Here is a 6,275-nt window from a genome sequence, read left to right on the forward strand (position 1 = left end):
AACAGAATGAGGGTGATCAGAAATATTTTCTGTTTATACATATTTGTGATTAATTCTGTGCCCAAATATGATAATATATTATATTAACTGCTTGTGTGTGAATTGTAATGTGTTATTAATGTATTTGTCTTCCACTCCATATACAGGGTTTCCTCACGGGCATACCTTGAAAACCTGGAATCACATGCGACTCATGTCCCTGCCAGTTTGCATCACAAACCACACAGAAAGTTTATGGGGCAATTCAGGATTGATACATCCATTTTTGGACCTTTTAAATCAATTATATATAGCCATTGATTCTTGAAGAATATAACTTATTTGCATGAGCTTTGTTCAACTGTTAAACCCATCAGAACCCAAAATATAAGCTTATTTTATACAAATAATGAAAAATGAAACAGAGTAGACCAGTTAAACCCCTCATTATTAGTACACCACATGAGATTATGCAAAGAACCGGACATGGACCTAATTGTCCTCCACCTATCTGAGGATATGAGTTCCAGACAAGCTAAACAAAAGAACAATTAGCCTAGCCCTGTGCAGACATGCAGGAACAAAGACAACTCTAATCTTGTTGTAAACATATCCGGAAGAGACCCCCTGTAATTTTACCCGGGACATTCCCCACTGAGATATGGAAAGCTGCAATTGGCTCCCAACAAGAGAAAAGTCTTCCCTGTGGCTCAGTTAGTAGAGCATGGTGTTTGCAACGCCAGCATGGTGTGTGCAACGCCAGGGTTGTGGGTTCGATTTTCCATGGGGGGCCAGTACCAACAAAAAGAAAATAGATGAAATGAAATGTATGCATTCACTACTGTAAATCGCTCTGGATAAGAGCGTCTGCTAAATGACTAAAATGGAAAAGTCTTAAAGGCGGGGTTTTTTCTCAGATGCCGTTCCCTTGGTAGTAAATTGATACGGCCCCATTCATTCTCAGAGCATAAGAACAATGCAAAGATAAGGGCGGTAAGGGTGAGCTCTCTCTTCTCTTTATCTACCGCTCTCTTTCTCTCTCTATCTACCGCTCTCTTTCTCGCACACTCTCTCCTTGTGGATATCTTAGCAGTGTACACACAGGCACCTACAGTATTTACACATAGTACCACCAATAGTATAGCAGTGTTTGGATATACCTAATATAAGAGGCCATGAACAAACAAGCCTGTCCTACAAAGCCGATAAAACAAAGATCACTTTCTTTATGCTGCCTGTGGTATTATTGTCTCTTCTCTCATCCCAGTAGAAGGTATTTCTGTCCCAGAGAATCAGGAAGGAGCATGAGGCAGGAAATTAAGTCAAGAAAGAATTCCTTACAAATGTAAAACAACTATCTTTGTCTCTCTTGGAGGCATATGCGTAGTTAGAACCATGAGAAACTGTTTTAGACAGTTTGAGAAAGTACCCTATGTACAGTAGATATTCCCTTTTGGTGTGGTGGTTATAAAATAATGGAATGTTTGATCCAAATGCAGTGAGCCATAATGTGAGTTATATTTTCCAAAGGCACAGCCACCCAGACCTCATATGGTATTTTTTATGGTTTGCTAATGTTAGCATTCCAAGCTCATCCAGTTGTAAGGCTGTGCCTGCAGAGTCTTGCCTGGTCCTCCCTGGTGCCACACCAGCTTGGGACACAGAGATGTTGATGGGGGCTAATGCGGATGGGGATAACTGGCTCAATGTGGCCCATCCTGTTGGAGCTTGTCTGTCTTATCTGCAGTGTTCCATCTCATAAGCAAACCACCCTGCTAACCCACCTTTTTAAAATGAGTCCTCTTTTTCACAATCTTGGAAAACACAGTGTTATCTTAGGCCAGAAGTCAATCCGATTGCCCTTGTAGACAGTGCAACTTTTAAAGGCAATGTAACCGCGTTCGCAGAGATCGCTTTCAAGCTAAACGCTGCAAATGACTTGGGAGTATGGTGATGCAAGATTAGCGGTATCTCTATTCTCAACATAATGTCAGTAAACTCATGATAGTTTATGGTCCTTCATAAACATGTTGTAAAAAGGGCTACTTAATGGTTCCTGTGAAACCAAAGGACAACTTTAGTGACTGTAAGTCACACTGGATAAGAGCATTTGCTAAATGACCGAAATGTGAGGGAAATGTAGGATAACTTGACTGTAGGCTACTATGGCACCATATTGTTTCACATTACGAATGAATCATACCTTGAAAAAACTTGGAGAGCAGGTGTATAGATAGGGTTGCCTGACAACTTCACGAAAATGATGTGCGCACAGGGGTAAAAGGCAGTGTGTTTGTGAACTGTCAGATAGCTGGCAACAATGAAAAGAAGCTGCCATGTGGGTAATCGTAGATGGCTCGTTTCAGCTACGGTAGTGGTATCTTGTTCTTGATACCATTTTGTGTTTTGAGGTGTTTGGACTTATATCATGTCTATGCTAATATGGATCAAATTCACTAGCTAGCTAACCAACAACTGTAATGATGTATTTGAGAGACAAGTTCTTATTGTGCAATTTTTAAAATGCTTTCAATCAATAAACATTTGGAGACATATACCGGCCTCTAAAATCATTGACGGGTAGCACCATTAACTTGTGGCATCAGTAATTGTCTTAAAATAAATAAGTATAACTGTAAAATAATTTGCATATAGTCAGGCACCAGCTAATCTGGTTATAATGCGGACACATCGGACGGATAAGATACACATTTTAATACAATGTGTAGACACGACAAACCTTGATCAGATAGTGATTGGATTATATTGATCAGATCACGAAACTCACATCTTAGTGCAAGGTGTAGACGAGGCTACGGTGATTGAGTCATACCAGTTCTGTTGAATGGAGGAGTGGGTTTGCCGGGTTTCACTTTTACTTTTAAGTTCTGGGAAGAGTTATTTGGACTGTCCTCAGATAAGCCTCGTGACCTGGCCGTGATTGGCCCCATTGAGTTCTGGCTTTGGGCCATCTTCAGAGAGCCGTTTTTCACTAGAGTATGAAGGAGTTTCCTCTTAGGCTCTGACTGAGCAGGATTGTTAGACGGTCTGTAAGGCTCTGTTCTAGCCATGCCCATTCTGTTCAAGTTCAAGAACACCCACAGAGGACCTTATATCTAAAGCCAGCCACTGGAGAGACTAGCCGACCCAGGGTCAGTCTCTCAATGTGACTTGGCAGGACATCTCTCACCCCTGAAAATTACAACTGACAATAGACCTTTCCCAGAAACTCCCATTAAACACACAAAGCCCCTCAGATCAACTAGCTACAACAGGCTGTCTCATGTTGATAAACAACAAACAAATGTGCATGTCACATGGATGGACTTGTAATGTAGCATGACATAAGAAAAGCTCATCTGATTCATAAGACTGTGCAGATGCAGATGGCTGCAAACAATTATCAGGTGTGCTCAACATTCCTCTGAGGTTGAATGGTGCACCACATACATCACATCACTCACCTAGTGTAAACCCACCTGACATCACAGGTGTGTGTGTGTGTGTGTGTGTGTGTGTGTGTGTGTGTGTGTGTGTGTGTGTGTGTGTGTGTGTTATTCTCTTTTCAGGTTTCCTGGTGGTGGGCTCAATGCATCAGCTTGCAGGCTGACCGTAAAGATGACTCCTGGATTCCTGTTGAGCAAATTACAGCAGCTATTGTCCAGGTCTGAGGGTGGGGGTCTCTGGGTTGGGTTGGGATGAGTGTGAGAAGGTGGGGTGAGCTATACCGGGTGGAGCGAATCTGTAAATGAGTGCTAATGCCGCGCTCACATTACAGACTCAAAGAAAGTCTGATCAGACGGCATCATAGCCGCGGGAAGTAGGGGTGCTGAGGGTGCTGCAGCACCCCCTGAAAAATCATAATAATAAAATAACAATTATTCACCAAAGGAGTGCACTGGGCCTTTAGTAGTCCTGTATTACTGGACCGATATAGCTGCTTGTAGCGCTGCATGAAAACGGTGGCCTAGCTAGTTTGAAAAACATGCTAGCTTCCCAGTGGGCACACACTGGTTGAATCAACGTTGTTTCCGCGTCATTTCAATGAAATTACATTGAATCAATGTGGAATAGATGTTGAATTGACGTATGTGCACAGTGGTTATGTCAAAAATTCTAAACAGAATAAATACAGCACTTTGAACCACAATATTTCTTAGCTAGATGCTAGCTGATATTGCTAAATATAAATGACTCACTGTTGTATTGTTTTAGTTAAGAATAGTCACAAGGACAAACATCTGGTTTGGCTTTGCCGCCACAGTCAACGTCAAAAGTAGAGATATTTTTACTTTTGGCGCCCATGCCGTCTGCCCTGGTGGAATTTGCAGTACTGTCCTATTGTAAACAATGACATCCGATTTCGTCCTGCCGTAATGAGTCGGCAACGTGAACGACATATAACTGGGGTGAGGTCTATAGGGTGGGAGCTATGACATAGAGTGGTGATGGGGAGTGAGACACTGGGCCCTGGAGGACAAGCTCTAAGGACAAGGACATACAGTATGCACAGCGCGTACACACATACATCACAATCGCCCCTCTGTCTTTCTTCTATTTCTACAAATTCTCTTTATTCACTCAGAAATTCTTTCTTTCTCATTCTTTCGCTTTCTCTCCTTCTTGCACGCTCATTCCCACTCTGTCTATCCGTCTCCCCCTATTCCACACCACACATTCTCAGTAATTACCATTAGGAATCCTCCCTCTGACGTCGAAACCACAGGAAAATTCCAAAACGATCCCATGGTGCCCATGGCAACAGAAAACAAAGATTTGCGTTCATTTGGAAGCACATAGCCGGTTTCATACAAAACGATCCCAGACAGTTCTTGGCAGGTCTCAGTGGAGTTGACACACCATATTTCACAAGCATTTGCTAGGCACAGCTGGAGTCGCTCGCTTCACTTCTCTGTTAGTAACTCCCTGCATAGAGGCTGGGATTTTAGAGGCACAATGGGTTCATTTGAGTGGATGGGCACAGTGAAAAAACACTCTGTTTTTACTCCAGATGATAAAGAGTCTATTTTAAAAGAATGCACATGGTTCATTGCGCTAAATTCTTAAAATGCTGCATTAAAGTGGAACTGACAGCGTTTTAACTACTTTGCAGATATGAAACAGACAATCATAGTATCAGTCAAAAATATCATATTCCCAGTTTATACAACAACAAAAAACTACTTCATGAACTCCCAATCGTTGCCAAATGTGCTTTCTTTAAAGACAAAATAATGGTTAAAAACCTGGGTAAAAGATTTGCTGGCATGAAAATAGGCATGAATGATCAGTTCCCTAACGAAATTGCAGAACAGCGCAAAGTTCTGTATACAATTTTCAAGGAATAGAGACTGAAACGCGTAGGTCTCATAGTAGATAAACTGCATATTGATAGCCAATTGTAAAGAGACACAAAGACTACTCCTCTATGAGAATGGAGTAGTCATTAAATAGTACCCGCAAAACACCAGTCTCAACATCAACAGTGAAGAGGTGACTCCGGGATGCTGGCCTTCTAGAGAGAGTTCCTCTGTCCAGTGTCTGTGTTCTTTTGCCCATCTTAAATCTTTTCTTTTTATTGGCCAGTCTACGATATAGCTTTTTCTTTGAGATGTCGCCTCTACACTGTTAACCTCTATGGGCTAGGTGGGACGTTAGCGTCCCACTCTAATCAACAGCCAGTGGAATGGCATGGCGCGAAATACAAAAACCTAAAAAATGCAATAATTTCAATATTTCAAACATACGACTATTTTTACACCATTTGAAAGATAAGACTCTCGTTAATATAAACACATTGTCCGATTTCAAAAAGGCTTTACAGCGAAAGCAAAACATTAGATCATGTTAGGAGAGTACATAGACACAAATAACCACACAGCCATTTTTCAAGCAAGCATATATGTCACAAAAACCCAAAACACAGCTAAATGCAGCACTAACCTTTGATGATCTTCATCAGATGACACTCCTAGGACATTATGTTATACAATACATGCATGTTTTGTTCAATCAAGTTCATATTTATATCAAAGAACAGCTTTTTACATTAGCATGTGATGTTCAGAACTAGTATTCCCACCGAAAACTTCCGGTGAATTTACTAAATTACTCATGATAAACGTTGACAAAATACTTAACAATTATTTAAAGAATTATAGATACAGAACTCCTTTATGCAATCGCTATGTCAGATTTTAAAATTGCTTTTCGGCGAAAGCACATTTTGCAATATTCTGAGTACATAGCTCAGCCATCACGGCTAGCTAATTTGACACCCGCCAAGTTCGGGGCAA

Source organism: Salmo trutta, chromosome 30 (assembly GCF_901001165.1).
Source record: "Salmo trutta chromosome 30, fSalTru1.1, whole genome shotgun sequence".
Lineage (NCBI taxonomy): Eukaryota > Metazoa > Chordata > Actinopteri > Salmoniformes > Salmonidae > Salmo > Salmo trutta.